The following is a 17,009-nucleotide window of genomic DNA, read 5'->3' as shown; positions in this document are numbered from 1 at the left end:
GAGTCCTACTGATGTGTTCTGTTTCACCATTGTGTCACTTGACAATATTATTTGCATTCCAAGCTAGCCGCGTTCCAATAATCTCTCCATTCTCCTTCTATTATTTATTGTGGGCTTAAATGGCACATAGAACATATCCACTGCTTCTTAGACTTGCTTTCAATGAGAATGTCAGATCTAGAACACACATTTCTATGTGAATTTGGTCGGGTCGCCCAAAAAGTTACATATTGCAGCTTTAAAAACATGATACTGTTTTGGTGATAAGTGTTTGATGTGATTTTTTATGACATTTGCATTGATATCAGAGTGGTTAGAGGGACAATAGAGTGCTGAGTACCAGGCCATTAACAAACTGATGATACCTGTCCAATCAATCCTAAAGTAGAACCACAGAAATAGAATGTACAACATTTTTACATTAAAATGTTTTAGTCATTTTAGCAGACGCTCTTATCCAGAGTGACTTACAGTTAATGAGTGCATACATTATGTTGTTATTTTTCATACTGGCCCCCCGTGGGAAACGAACCCACAACCCTGGCGTTGCAAACGCCATGCTCTACCAACTGAGCTACATCCCTGCCGGCCATTCCCTCCCCTACCCTGGACGACGCTGGGCCAATTGTGCGCCGCCCCATGGGTCAACTCAACGTTGACTTTGACATTGATTGGGAATATCCTTTCTAGCGATTCTATGTCTACGAGTAGATAGCCTTATTGCTAAGAAATTACAGGATAGGCATCCTTTCACCAAATCTGTCCGGATGACATATTTAACTTTTTATTTAACCGGGAAAACCCTCAAGGTTAGAAACCTATTTTGCAAAGGCTCCAGGACAGACAGGATGCACAGACCATCATGCTCACAGGGATGTAGAAATGATTATTTGTGTATGTGTGTGTGTGTGTGTGTGTGTGTGTGTGTGTGTGTGTGTGTGTGTTTGTAGATTTCCCCTTCCCCTTCGGCTGGGTGACTGGTTACATCGCCATCCTGGTCGGAGCTGGAATGACCTTCATCGTCCAGAGTAGTTCAGTCTTCACCTCTGCTATCACTCCACTCGTTGGTGAGTCTCCTCTCCTCTCCTCTCCTCTCCTCTCCTCTCCTCTCCTCTCCTCTCCTCTCCTCTCCTCTCCTCTCCTCTCCTCTCCTCTCCTCTCCTCTCCTCTCCTCTCTATGGTAAATGCATCTATAGGTTATGTCATGTTTATGTGTATGGTACTAAGTGTTCTGTGTGTGTGTGTGTAGGTATTGGTGTGATCAGCATTGAGAGGGCGTACCCTCTGTCACTAGGGTCCAACATCGGCACGACGACCACTGCTATACTGGCAGCCATGGCAGCGCCTGGAGACACACTGGCCAATGCTCTACAGGTCAGCCACACGCAGATACACACCCACCCTACCACCCACCCTACCACCCACCCTACCACCCACTCTACCACCCACCCTACCACCCACCCTACCACCCACCCTACCACCCAACCACCCACCCTACCACCCTACCACCCACCCTACCACCCACTGTACCACCCACCCTACCACCCACCCTACCACCCTACCACCCACCCTACCACCCACCCACCCTACCACCCACTCTACCACCCACTCTACCACCCACCCTACCACCCACCCTACCACCCACCCTACCACCCACCCTACCACCCAACCACCCACCCTACCACCCACCCTACCACCCACCCTACCACCCACTCTACCACCCACCCTACCACCCACCCTACCACCCACCCTACCACCCACCCTACCACCCTACCACCCACCCTACCACCCACTGTACCACCCTACCACCCACCCCTACCACCCACCCACCCTACCACCCACCCACCCTACCACCCACCCTACCACCCAACCACCCACCCTACCACCCACCCTACCACCCACCCTACCACCCACCCTACCACCCTACCACCCACCCTACCACCCACCCACCCTACCACCCACTCTACCACCCACTCTACCACCCACCCTACCACCCACCCTACCACCCACCCTACCACCCACCCTACCACCCTACCACCCTACCACCCACCCTACCACCCACCCTACCACCCACCCTACCACCCTACCACCCTACCACCCACCCTACCACCCACCCTATACAAAGCTACCTACTAAATATTCCCCCCCACACACACACACACCAACACCCTACCACACATTCATCCCCTCCCTCTCTTCTCCAGATCGCTCTGATCCACTTCTTGTTCAACATGTCTGGTATCATCTTGTGGTATCCAATCCCCTTCACCCGTATCCCCATCCGATTGGCTAAGGCCCTGGGTAACATCACGGCAGAGTATCGCTGGTTCGCTGGCGTCTACATCATTTCCTGCTTCTTCCTCCTGCCCCTCTTAGTCTTCGGCCTATCGTTGGCCGGCTGGAAGGTCAGTGATTGGTTGATTGGTTTATTGGTGGGTGGATGCATGGGTGGTTGGATTGATGGAGAGATGGATTGATGGAGGGATGGTTGATTGATTGACTGAGTGATTGATTGAGTGATTGATGGTCAATGAGTGGTTGATTGATTGGTCATTTGATTGGAAGGAAGCCTCTCTCCTTGTCAACTCACTGTAAACTCTTCTTCATGTCTTGCCAGGTGCTGGTTGGTGTGGGTGTTCCCATAGTGGCCTTGCTGATCATCATCATTATAGTGAACGTGCTCCAGGCGCGGCGCCCCCGCTGTCTCCCCCTGGTACTGCGCTCCTGGGACTTCCTGCCTCTCTGGGCCCACTCCTTAGAACCCTGGGACCGTGTGGTCGCCGTGGCAGCCGCCAAGTGTTGCTGCTGCTGCAGGTGCTGCCAGACCGGACAGGGGGAGGAAGAGGAGGAGGAGGAGGAGAAAGGAGGAGGGTATGTCCTGGAGAACGGTGATGACTGGGAGAAGAAGAGGGAGGAAAAAGATGATGTCTTGAAAGCAACGCAGCTTTGATGCGCCGCAACGCTTCGTAACCCTTCATATAGGCATTATAACCCTTCATTTAGGCGTTATAACCCTTCTATAATGTGATTATGGTATTACGACTCTTCTATAACATGGTTAAAAGGTGCTATGAAGGGTTGCAGAATTCCAGTATCTATCCCAAAATTCCCTGTTGTTTTTCCTGAAATCCTGGTTAGAGGATTCCCAGATTTCCTGGTCATTTCCTCCTGATTCCAGGAATCTTCCAAACAGGATTTTCTGGAAGAAAAAAAAAACAGGACATTTGGGGGAAATTACCTGAATTTTACAACCCTAGTGCTATGTCATGCTTATGAGTTGTTAAACGGGTGTTATGGCATTATTCATAGATATCAGTCCGGTGCTGCCTCCTACCAGCTCGTGAAGTTGGTCGCATATCAACAACGTTATAATAACAACGGGTCTTCTTTCTACCAGCTGAGGTATTCAAAGCCCTCTACATAGTAAGGCTGAAACTCACCTCATCCACCACCAATGTGTGGGTGATGCTCGGCAGCCATTTTGTGCCAGAACGCTCACCACGTCAAATCAGCTCTCCACCAATGCTAGCCGATGTGTGGTGAGCGTTCTGGCACAAAATGGTTGCCAGTTAGGAAGGAAGGGGGGGGGATGATTAGGTGGCCATGGTGGAAACTGGGGCCCAGGTTGTGAAGCTGTAGCAGGGCTCTTTGTCTTCAAAACAAGCTACTCGTCATATTGCTACTTTTATCTGTAGATTTTCTTTCCTCGACTTTTATGAAAATACACTTTGTATTATTCATTTATTAATATTGTTTATTCAGACTATTTTGATGATCGTAACACTTGGTTTTAAAGGTGTTACTATTAAGTAAGTTATTCTGTAAATTAAATACGGTAATTATGTATTCAAGGAATATTGTGGTCGACTGTGATGAATGTGTACAAATCTTTTAGTAATTTATTGTTGAACAGTGTGATTATCTAAGGGTGTTGATGATGTGGGATGATATGACATTTTAAAAATAAATTGAGATTAAATTGAACAGAAAATATATTCATACATGTTTTACAAGATAATTCATTGTATGTGATCAATAGAGAATTCATATGAATTGACAACGCGCTCCCTTTCTCTCTCTCTCTCTCTCTCTCTCTCTCTCTCTCTCTCTCTCTCTCTCCTTCTATTCAATGGGCTTTATTGTCATGGGAAACATATGTTTACGTTGCCAAAGCAACCGGAATAGACAATAAACAAAAGGGAAATAGACAAGGGAAACATGAGTCAACATTACACTCACAAACGTTTTAACAGAGTATAGAAATTTGAAATGCTATATTATTGGCTACGTACAGTGTTTTATCAATGTGCAAGTAGTTGAAGTATGAAAGGGAAAATAAACATAATTATAGGTTGTATTTACAATGTTGTTTGTGCTCCACTGGTTACCCTTTTCTCATGGCAACGGGCCAAAAAAAATCTTGCTGCTGTGACTGCACCGTCCTCTCTGGCCTCCTTTTTCAACCCAGGACTTTTATTTAGAACTTTGGGGAATTTTGACCAGGAAGTCGGTGGCCTTTTCTCAATTTGATTTGCTCAACTCCTGCGTCCTCTCTCCTCCGTCCTCTCTGGCCTCCTTTTGAAAAGGTCAAAGGTAATCGAGGAGAGGAAACCAAAATGTGCTTGTATGAATTAAAGACTCTCCTCCACTCGCGTGTCATCAGGCAAATGACCTTTACAGGGGTGGATCCCAAAAGAAATGTGTAAAGTGATCTAAACGAATGAAGTCAGTTGTGCGAGACATTTTTCTAAATAAAACAATAAGTAGCATGTTGTTTTTAAAACAGGCGCGTGCTTTTCTCCTCTGACAAATCAAAAGGCTGTGTGGCAGATTTCAAAACTGTTCCGATGAAGGACTCAGGTAGGATCCTCGATGAAAGGTGGCTATCGAGGAGGGGAGGACACTCTTCTGTTCACCTACTAATGAATTAACGTCTCCTCGACCACTTATCTGTTTCCGGGTCACGGAGAAGAGAGGGTGGAGGACTGACCTTTTTTTTCCCAAATGAGAAAAGGCCATAGAACTTATCATAGAAGTGCTGCCAGTTTCACAATGATGGGTCATGAGAGGATAGGTAGATCTGTGTCGAGTCAAAATGATTTATTAAAAACAAGTTTCCACAGTTGAATCAACATGATACAGAACATTACTGAAATATGAGAGAAGATAGAAGTTATAACTTAGCCTAAACATGACAGGGCTTATTATAGCAATGTAACGTTAGAGATGGGACACCGTATATTTATATTGTGTAACGTTTCACTGTAGGTTATTTTAAATAAAACTGTATTATTTCACAAGGGGAGTTAGGCTTACAGACCAGGTACACCAATGTTGCAAAATAGGAGTCAAGCTCCTGGTCTGGTTATGCGGTAGCCCCTGCCCAAATAAGGACATTTCCTCCTGGCCTCATTGGTTAAGACGTTGGTTTCTCCCATGAGGAGATCGGGGTTCACAACCCGTCCGTGACACCTATAAAGGCCTATCTCACCCTACCCATTATGTACCGACGGTCTTCGATCAGTTTCAACATCTACTTTCATCTCATGCTATCTTATCCTATCACCGGGGAGGAAGATGCATAGTTCACCATCCTCCCCCCCCCAGGTACAGAGACAGATGGAGAGGAAGATGCATAGTTCACCATTCCCCCCCAGGTACAGAGACAGATGGAGAGGAACCCCCCCCCAGGTACAGAGACAGATGGAGAGGAACCCCCCCCAGGTACAGAGACAGATGGAGAGGAACCCCCCCCAGGTACAGAGACAGATGGAGAGGAACCCCCCCCAGGTACAGAGACAGATGGAGAGGAACCCCCAGGTACAGAGACAGATGGAGAGGAACCCCCCAGGTACAGAGACAGATGGAGAGGAACCCCCCCAGGTACAGAGACAGATGGCGAGGAACCCCCCCAGGTACAGAGACAGATGGAGAGGAACCCCCCCCAGGTACAGAGACAGATGGAGAGGAACCCCCCCAGGTACAGAGACAGATGGAGAGGAACCCCCCCCCCAGGACAGATGGAGAGGAAGATGCATAGTTCACCCCCCCCAGATGGAGAAACGACATGTATGTGTCCTAACGAATCACTCTTCCTCGTGAAGTGTGCACTCGTTCACTACCCTCCCCACTCGTTCACTACCCTCCCCACTCGTTCACTACCCTCCCCACTCGTTCACTACCCTCCCCACTCGTTCACTACCCTCCCCACTCGTTCACTACCCTCCCCACAAATGTAAAAGCGGCGGATCGATGTGGGCTTGGGCCAGAAAGAGTTTCCATATAGGCCTACAGTATCAGTCATTTCCTTTGAAATCCATTAAGGGAAGTGCTCAAGTGCACACTTCGAAGGAGAATGGAGAGATTATTGGAACGCGGCTAGCTTGGAATGCAAATGATATTGTCAAGTGACACAATGGGGAAACAGAACACATCAGTAGGACTCCAGGCTAACTTGACCAATCCAGTTCTAGAGGGTGAAACAGAACACATCAGTAGGACTCCAGGCTAACTTGACTAATCCAGTTCTCTCTCTCTGTTATCTGTCCATTCTATCAGAGACACATGGTGTTTAGGAGGTTTATGGCCGACTACATGTGCCCCTCTTCTGGCTCCCACTATCAGTCCATTTATGACACACAGGGAGAGAGAGAGAGAGAGAGAGAGAGAGAGCTGCATGTAGAACTAATAAATACAGTGGGGCAACAATGGGGAAACTATATTGCGTAACACACAGTGCCACGAGCCCCAAGAACATGTCCTTGACTTGATTATTTTACAGCACTCCTTAGGTAATCATGTGAATAATTATCTGACCAATCTGAACGCTTCGTTTTACTGTTATAAACCTTATTTTTTTTACTGTTATAAAGCTTATTTGTACTGTTCTAAAGCTTTTGTTTTGTTTTGTTTATGTATTTAATTAATTATTATACATGTTTTATACTGTTACATAGTTAGGTGACCAATGCAAAATAATCTATTTGTTTTATTTTTCAGTGTGATACAGTTGTATTAATAATCAGAGCAATGCAAATTCCAAAAACGAAGAATAGAGGACTATTTAGTGCAAATTTTGACGGTAAGGAAATATAATTAATTTTCAGTGCAGCCCTCCGGACCTCGTTGAAGACCGATGGCGCCTCTCAAGGGGAAAATGAGTTCGACACCCCTGATCTAATGGTTAAGGTTGGGGATTGGGAATGAATGCTAGTCCTCTATTTCTAGCTAAGGGGTGAAATACATCTACCTGTGGTCTGTTCAGGTGGGCGCAACGTTAAAATCAAAACTTTACACGTAACATAACGTTCTGGTATAGAAATGTGTTGTGTAGCTAGATCAGGTAGGAGTGTTTTTCATGTAGCACTAACTTGCTGTGAGGGACTGACTGATTGTGACGTGGCTGGCTCACTCACGCCACCTGCTGGACTTCTGCTGTTACTACACACTGTTTCCTGGATACAGCATAAAATCCTCTCACACATTTCACTGCTATTCTGCTGTTCTTGTTTCAGACAATATCATCCACGTAACCCTCTTCTGCTAGTTGCACTAACTGTAAGACGCTCTGGATAAGAGCTTCTGCTAAATGACTAACATCTAGTTGAGTAATTATTATCTCCATGGTTATCTATCTAGAACTGGATTGGTCAAATTGACTAATCCAGTTCTAGAGGGTGAAACATTTACATTACATTACATTTACGTCATTTAGCAGACGCTCTTATCCAGAGCGACTTACATATTAATTTTTTTATACTGGCCCCCTGTGGGAATCGAACCCACAACCCTGGCGTTGCAAACGCCATGCTCTATCAACTGAGCTACATCCCTGCCGGCCATTCCCTCCCCTACCCTGGACGACGCTGGGCCAATTGTGCGCCGCCCATGAGTCTCCCGGTCGCGGCCGGCTGCGACAGAGCCTGAAACAGAACACATCAGTAGGACTCCAGGCTAACTTGACCAATCCAGTTCTCTCTCTCTGTTATCTGTCCATTCTATCAGAGACACATGGTGTTAGTTAGCCTGGAGTCCTACTGAAGTGTTCTGTTTCACCATATGCTTTCACTAGACACAGGAACCCTAAGGAACAAAGCCAGTCAGGTGACTGAAGATAATAATAATAATAATAATAATAATAATAATATGCCATTTAGCAGACGCTTTTATCCAAAGCGACTTACAGTCGTGCGTGCATATTTTTCTGCGTATGGGTGGTCCCGGGGGATCGAACTCACTTTTTTTTGGGGGGGGTCAGGCTGACAATCTCAACACCTTTCTCGCAACAGTTGGCTCAAATTTGATTGAAGCTACCCGGTTGTACTGCAGTGTATGGGGAGGGTCAGGTTATTACTACCAGATGGATGTTCTGGAGTGTATGGGGAGGGTCAGGTTATTACTACCAGATGGATGTTCTGGAGTGTATGGGGAGGATCGGGTTATTACTACCAGATGGATGTTCTGGAGTGTATGGGGAGGATCGGGTTATTACTACCAGATGGATGTTCTGGAGTGTATGGGGAGGGTCAGGTTATTACTACCAGATGGGTGTTCTGGAGTGTATGGGGAGGGTCAGGTTATTACTACCAGATGGGTGTTCTGGAGTGTATGGGGAGGGTCAGGTTATTACTACCAGATGGATGTTCTGGAGTGTATGGGGAGGGTCAGGTTATTACTACCAGATGGATGTTCTGGAGTGTATGGGGAGGGTCAGGTTATTACTACCAGATGGGTGTTCTGGAGTGTATGGGGAGGGTCGGGTTATTACTACCAGATGGGTGTTCAACAGAGGAGAATATAGGAGGAATGGAATTAATGGAACGGAGCCAAACATGTGGTTTCCATGGTTTCCATATGTTTGATACCGTTCCATTTATTCCATTCCAGCCATTACAATGAGCCCGTCCTCCTATAGGGCGGCAGGTAGCTTAGTGGTTAAGAGCGTAGTGCCAGTAACCGAAAGGTCGCTGGTTCTAATCCCCGAGCCGACTAGGTGAAAAATCTGTCGACGTGCCCTTGAGCAAGGCACTTAACCCTAAATGCTCCTGTAAGTCGCTCTGGATAAGAGCATATGACTAAAATGTAGCTCTTCCCACCAGCCTCCTCTGGTGTACAAGCAGAAGCCTTTTCCGTTACTGCAGTGTCTCAGGCTGAAGTTGTCAAGAGACTGTCTGAACTAAACTCCTCTAAAGCTACAAGCCTCTACAAGTAATTCAATACATTTTCTCCCTCTTAATTCTGATCATTCTGTTACAATGAGCAGTAATCTATTATTTATTGTGGGATTAAATGGCATACTGTTCTATAAATGACTTAATTATGTAGCAAATAAAACACCTCAATCTAGATTCTGTCAGAGGGCGCAAGACGATCCATTCACCAGTAGGCCTCTACATTATCAGGACATGACAGGCATAATCACCAGTGCTTTTAATAACAGATCACAAATATTTTGGGTTTTCAGAAGATGTATCTATAAGGCCTTAGTTTGCTTTGAAATAGATCCTAATTTCTAAAACCATTCATCTGATGAGGAAGAAAAGGGAGAAGCTGATAAACCTTCTCAACACGGAACTCCACAGTACTCAGAGCCAACACTCAGCCCATCACACAGTGGACATTAGTTCCCACTTATTATATTGAACAACAAGATCAGGGGAGAGCGCGAACGCAGTCCCCCACTACCAGAAATGATGCAATCGAGATTTCCACATTTGGGAAATTCGCAGGGGTCAGCACAGCCGGAGTGCAATGGCTGAGCCTCACCCTGGGTGAACCGCCTTCTTGATCACGGTATCTCCCTTGCCAGGTAAGTATGAGTTGTACACGTTACTAGAGGGGGACTGATTCCAGGGCAAAGGCTTTTGGCTGACGGTTACCACTTCGACTACTGATAATACCACATCATATCGACCAGGGTTTAATGACGTTTACGAATACAGTTACGGACAAAGCGGTGGAAAAGCGATCCATTTTGTTTAACTAGATTATATCGCTGTCTGACTATTTTCTCATCATGCAACACGGTAGAAATTCTATATACATTGACTTTTTTTATTTATATGACTGTCCGTCTGATTACACAAAAGTAAGAGATGTACCAAAATGCTGAAACCACGTTCGTGCACACACAGCCAACCGAATGACACCAAATAGTTCTGGGGTTTTGTATCGTTCCAGACATTGTAGGCATCGTTTCCTCACGCTTGTTTTCTGCGCTCAGTAAAATATGATGTCACCATCGACCACAGGGTGGCATCCGACCCCCAGATATGGAGGAGAAACAGTAGCCAGCTACTTCATCGACACCAAGACCAGGGTTGGGTAGGTTACTTTCTAAATGTAATCCGTTAGTTACTAGTTACCTGTCCAAAACTGTAATCAGTAACTTTTAGATTACCCAAACTCAGTAACGTAATCTGATTACATTCAGTTACTTTTAGATTACTTTCCTCTTAAAATGCATCAGAAGAAGACAATTACATTTTACATTTTTAGTCATTTAGCAGACGCTCTTATCCAGAGCGACTTACAGTTAGTGAATACATGTTTTTATACTGGCCCCCCGTGGGAAACGAACCTACAACCCTGGCGTTGCAAACGCCATGCTCTATCAACTGAGCTATATCCCTGCCGGCCATTCCCTCCCCACCCTGGACGACGCTGGGCCAATTGTGCGCCGCCCCATGGGTCTCCCCGGTCGCGGCCGGCTGCGACAGAGCCTGGATTCGAACCAGGATCTCTAGTGGCACAGTTAGCACTGCGATGCAGTGCCTTAGACCACTGCGCCACTCAGAATGTATGTTACTAATTGAACAAAAATCTATTGCAGGATAACCCAACATTAAAGTTTACATAGCTGGCCATATATGGCTGTTACATTTTACTTCATGGGTTGGTTATGTAGGCCTCTTCTAACCCATCGCTTTCTACTACAAAAAATAATACGATTAAATTATATCTTTACATTAAAAACAAAAGTCTATCAGAAGTCCAGTCATTCCAATACATGTTATACCCCTTGATCTTCAAGAATAGGATTTGGAAATATGGAAGTATAGATTAGCCAGAATTTTTTACCTGAGCATAACCCCAAAACTAAGGATTTATTTGCCAGTCCTACTCTATTGTTTATGATTCCTTATTGCAGAGTTATCCAATATCACTAAATGGCTTTCAGATAACACATTTTGTCTGCATCTTGGAAAAACAGAATCCATCTTATTTGGTTCCAGAGTAAAGGTTGCAAGGTCCCCTGGTTTTGGTGTGAAAGTGGGCAACTCAGTGGTCACACCAAAAACCTCAGTCAGCTACCTTGGGTGTGAATTGGATAGGTACCTGACTGCTGAGAATATGGCCCTATAGTTTATTTTTATTTTTATTATTATAATTTTTAAAAACGTTTAATCCTTTTTTCTCCCCAATTTCGTGATATCCAATTGGTAGTTACAGTCTTGTCCCATCGCTGCAACTCCCCTACGGACTCGGGAGAGGCGAAGGTCGAGAGCCATGCGTACTCTGAAACGCGACCTTGCCAAGCCACACTGCTGGCCCTAAAGGTTTTAACAAAGATAAACCAAACATTTTAATTCCTAGCTTGGACATCAAAAAGTATTGATAGTGTAAGAGTCTATCTGGTAAGAACACCTTTTATTTACCGCCGCTGTTGAGTGGAACAAACTATCACAGCAACTCAAAGCCATGTCGACCAGAACTTCATTTAGAAAGAATGTCTAAAGCTGGCTAATGATGGACCAATAGAATGGTTTATTTTCCATGTCAGTATGTAAGGCTCTAGACTATGATAATGTTCTCCTGTCCTTTGTTGTGTTATGTGGATCTTAGCCCTACTATGTTTAGAAAAACATTTAAGAGGACCACAATGGAAATACGTTTTCAATCTTATTTTTGTGTCATTCTCGATGATCGTAAATGCATTCTCCACATGTGTGGTTGTATTGTGTTTTAAACGGTCAAATAAATCTACCTAAGCGATCCTTAAGGTGGGGCGATGACGTCATCGGCCACTCCACAGTCGAGGAATGAGAGGTGGATACACTATACAAAGTGGAAGAGCCTCGGTGATATAGACCGATTCCATGTCCCACGATATAAAATCAAAGCAGACCAAATTAACATTCTAAATCTGTATTCGGGACATTTCAACTTTAGGCACACCTTTAAAGTGAATGTGATTCTCCAAGTCATTCAATCCATTTTCTCCCTCTTAATTCTGATCATTCTGTTACAATGAGCAGTAATCTATTATTTATTGTGGGATTAAATGGCATACTGTTCTATAAATGACTTAATTATGTAGCAAATAAAACACCTCAATCTAGATTCTGTCAGAGGGTGCAAGACGATCCATTCACCAGTAGGCCTATACATTATCAGGACATGACAGGCATAATCACCAGTGCTTTTAATAACAGATCACAAACATTTGGGGTTTTCAGAAGATGTATCTATAAGGCCTTAGTTTGCTTTGAAATAGATCCTAATTTCTAAAACCATTCATCTGATGAGGAAGAAAAGGGAGAAGCTGATAAATGTCCTTTCAACACGAAACTCCACAGCACTCGGAGTAAACACTCGGACCAGCACACAGTGGACATTACTTCTCTCATTATTTTGAACAACAAGATCAGGGGAGAGCGCGAACGCAGTCCCCCACTACCAGAAATTATGCAATCGAGATTTCCACATTTGGGAAATTCGCAGGGGTCAGCACAGCCGGAGTACAATGGCTGAGCCTCACCCTGGGTGAACCGCCTTCTTGATCACGGTATCTCCCTTGCCAGGTAAGTATGAGTTGTACACGATGCTAGAGGGGGAGTGATTCCAGGGCAAAGGTTTTTGGCTGACGGTTACCACGTCGACTACTGATAATACCACATCATATCGACCAGGGTTTAATGACGTTTACGAATACAGTTACGGACAAAGCGGTGGAAAAGCGATCCATTTTGTTTAACTAGATTATATCACTGTCCGACTATTTTCCCATCATGCAACACGGTAGAACTTCTATTGACCTATTTTTTTCTATCTGAACGTCCGTCTGATTACACAAAAGTAAGAGATGTACCAAAATGCTGAAACCAGTTTGTGCACACACAGCCAACCGAATGACACCAAATAGTTCTGGTGATTTGTATCGTTCCAGACATTGTAGGCATCGTTTCCTCACGCTTGTTTTCTGCGCTCAGTAAAATATGATGCCACCATCGACCACAGGGTGGCATACGACCCCCAGATATGGAGGAGAAACAGTAGCCAGCTACTTCATCGACAGCAAGACCAGGGTTGGGTAGGTTACTTTCTAAATGTAATCCGTTAGTTACTAGTTACCTGTCCAAAACTGTAATCAGTAACTTTTAGATTACCCAAACTCAATAACGTAATCTGATTACATTCAGTTACTTTTAGATTACTTTCCTCTTAAAATGCATCAGAAGAAGACAATTACATTTTACATTTTTAGTCATTTAGCAGACGCTCTTATCCAGAGCGACTTACAGTTAGTGAATACATGTTTTTATACTGGCCCCCGTGGGAAACGAACCTACAACCCTGGCGTTGCAAACGCCATGCTCTATCAACTGAGCTATATCCCTGCCGGCCATTCCCTCCCCACCCTGGACGACGCTGGGCCAATTGTGCGCCGCCCCATGGGTCTCCCGGTCGCGGCCGGCTGCGACAGAGCCTGGATTCGAACCAGGATCTCTAGTGGCACAGTTAGCACTGCGATGCAGTGCCTTAGACCACTGCGCCACTCAGAATGTATGTTACTAATTGAACAAAAATCTATTGCAGGATAACCCAACATTAAAGTTTACATAGCTGGCCATATATGGCTGTTACATTTTACTTCATGGGTTGGTTATGTAGGCCTCTTCTAACCCATCGCTTTCTACTACAAAAAATAATACGATTAAATTATATCTTTACATTAAAAACAAAAGTCTATCAGAAGTCCAGTCATTCCAATACATGTTATACCCCTTGATCTTCAAGAATAGGATTTGGAAATATGGAAGTATAGATTAGCCAGAATTTTTTACCTGAGCATAACCCCAAAACTAAGGATTTATTTGCCAGTCCTACTCTATTGTTTATGATTCCTTATTGCAGAGTTATCCAATATCACTAAATGGCTTTCAGATAACACATTTTGTCTGCATCTTGGAAAAACAGAATCCATCTTATTTGGTTCCAGAGTAAAGGTTGCAAGGTCCCCTGGTTTTGGTGTGAAAGTGGGCAACTCAGTGGTCACACCAAAAACCTCAGTCAGCTACCTTGGGTGTGAATTGGATAGGTACCTGACTGCTGAGAATATGGCCCTATAGTTTATTTTTATTTTTATTATTATAATTTTTAAAAACGTTTAATCCTTTTTTCTCCCCAATTTCGTGATATCCAATTGGTAGTTACAGTCTTGTCCCATCGCTGCAACTCCCCTACGGACTCGGGAGAGGCGAAGGTCGAGAGCCATGCGTACTCTGAAACGCGACCTTGCCAAGCCACACTGCTGGCCCTAAAGGTTTTAACAAAGATAAACCAAACATTTTAATTCCTAGCTTGGACATCAAAAAGTATTGATAGTGTAAGAGTCTATCTGGTAAGAACACCTTTTATTTACCGCCGCTGTTGAGTGGAACAAACTATCACAGCAACTCAAAGCCATGTCGACCAGAACTTCATTTAGAAAGAATGTCTAAAGCTGGCTAATGATGGACCAATAGAATGGTTTATTTTCCATGTCAGTATGTAAGGCTCTAGACTATGATAATGTTCTCCTGTCCTTTGTTGTGTTATGTGGATCTTAGCCCTACTATGTTTAGAAAAACATTTAAGAGGACCACAATGGAAATACGTTTTCAATCTTATTTTTGTGTCATTCTCGATGATCGTAAATGCATTCTCCACATGTGTGGTTGTATTGTGTTTTAAACGGTCAAATAAATCTACCTAAGCGATCCTTAAGGTGGGGCGATGACGTCATCGGCCACTCCACAGTCGAGGAATGAGAGGTGGATACACTATACAAAGTGGAAGAGCCTCGGTGATATAGACCGATTCCATGTCCCACGATATAAAATCAAAGCAGACCAAATTAACATTCTAAATCTGTATTCGGGACATTTCAACTTTAGGCACACCTTTAAAGTGAATGTGATTCTCCAAGTCATTCAATCCATTTTCTCCCTCTTAATTCTGATCATTCTGTTACAATGAGCAGTAATCTATTATTTATTGTGGGATTAAATGGCATACTGTTCTATAAATGACTTAATTATGTAGCAAATAAAACACCTCAACCTAGATTCTGTCAGAGGGCGCAAGACGATCCATTCACCAGTAGGCCTATACATTATCAGGACATGACAGGCATAATCACCAGTGCTTTTAATAACAGATCACAAATATTTGGGGTTTTCAGAAGATGTATCTATAAGGCCTTAGTTTGCTTTGAAATAGATCCTAATTTCTAAAACCATTCATCTGATGAGGAAGAAAAGGGAGAAGCTGATAAATGTCCTTTCAACACGAAACTCCACAGCACTCGGAGTAAACACTCGGACCAGCACACAGTGGACATTACTTCTCTCCATATTATTTTGAACAACAAGATCAGGGGAGAGCGCGAACGCAGTCCCCCACTACCAGAAATTATGCAATCGAGATTTCCACATTTGGGAACCAGCACAGCCGGGGTGCAATGGCTGAGCCTCACCCTGGGTGAACCGCCTTCTTGATCACGGTATCTCCCTTGCCAGGTAAGTATGAGTTGTACACGTTGCTAAAGGGGGACTGATTCCAGGGCAAAGGTTTTTGGCTGACGGTTACCACGTCGACTACTGATAATACCACATCATATCCACCAGGGTTTAATGAAGTTTACGAATACAGTTACGGACAAAGCGGTGGAAAAGCGATCCATTTTGTTTAACTAGATTATATCACTGTCCGACTATTTTCCCATCATGCAACACGGTAGAACTTCTATTGACCTATTTTTTTCTATCTGAACGTCCGTCTGATTACACAAAAGTAAGAGATGTACCAAAATGCTGAAACCAGTTTGTGCACACACAGCCAACCGAATGACACCAAATAGTTCTGGTGATTTGTATCGTTCCAGACATTGTAGGCATCGTTTCCTCACGCTTGTTTTCTGCGCTCAGTAAAATATGATGCCACCATCGACCACAGGGTGGCATACGACCCCCAGATATGGAGGAGAAACAGTAGCCAGCTACTTCATCGACAGCAAGACCAGGGTTGGGTAGGTTACTTTCTAAATGTAATCCGTTAGTTACTAGTTACCTGTCCAAAACTGTAATCAGTAACTTTTAGATTACCCAAACTCAATAACGTAATCTGATTACATTCAGTTACTTTTAGATTACTTTCCTCTTAAAATGCATCAGAAGAAGACAATTACATTTTTAGTCATTTAGCAGACGCTCTTATCCAGAGCGACTTACAGTTAGTGAATACATGTTTTTATACTGGCCCCCCGTGGGAAACGAACCTACAACCCTGGCGTTGCAAACGCCATGCTCTATCAACTGAGCTATATCCCTGCCGGCCATTCCCTCCCCACCCTGGACGACGCTGGGCCAATTGTGCGCCGCCCCATGGGTCTCCCGGTCGCGGCCGGCTGCGACAGAGCCTGGATTCGAACCAGGATCTCTAGTGGCACAGTTAGCACTGCGATGCAGTGCCTTAGACCACTGCGCCACTCAGAATGTATGTTACTAATTGAACAAAAATCTATTGCAGGATAACCCAACATTAAAGTTTACATAGCTGGCCATATATGGCTGTTACATTTTACTTCATGGGTTGGTTATGTAGGCCTCTTCTAACCCATCGCTTTCTACTACAAAAAATAATACGATTAAATTATATCTTTACATTAAAAACAAAAGTCTATCAGAAGTCCAGTCATTCCAATACATGTTATACCCCTTGATCTTCAAGAATAGGATTTGGAAATA

General features: G+C 44.2%; 2 non-coding genes and 1 pseudogene across 2 annotated transcripts; all 3 read right to left on the bottom strand.

Annotated features, from left to right (window-relative positions):
• Positions 1-9,652: 9,652 nt before the first annotated feature.
• Positions 9,653-9,816, bottom strand: LOC121564663. The gene has a single exon (XR_006000221.2). It is a non-coding gene; the product is annotated as a U1 spliceosomal RNA (small nuclear RNA).
• Positions 9,817-12,647: 2,831 nt separating this feature from the next.
• On the bottom strand, positions 12,648-12,811 carry LOC121561172. The gene has a single exon (XR_005999160.2). It is a non-coding gene; the product is annotated as a U1 spliceosomal RNA (small nuclear RNA).
• Positions 12,812-15,637: 2,826 nt separating this feature from the next.
• LOC121561171 lies at positions 15,638-15,790 on the bottom strand (annotated as a pseudogene).
• Between the last annotated feature and the right edge of the window lie 1,219 nt (positions 15,791-17,009).

Source organism: Coregonus clupeaformis, unplaced genomic scaffold (genome assembly GCF_020615455.1).
Source record: "Coregonus clupeaformis isolate EN_2021a unplaced genomic scaffold, ASM2061545v1 scaf0233, whole genome shotgun sequence".
NCBI lineage: Eukaryota > Metazoa > Chordata > Actinopteri > Salmoniformes > Salmonidae > Coregonus > Coregonus clupeaformis.
The sequence above is the reverse complement of the archived record's forward strand: the minus strand, read 5'-3'. Positions and strand labels throughout refer to the sequence as shown.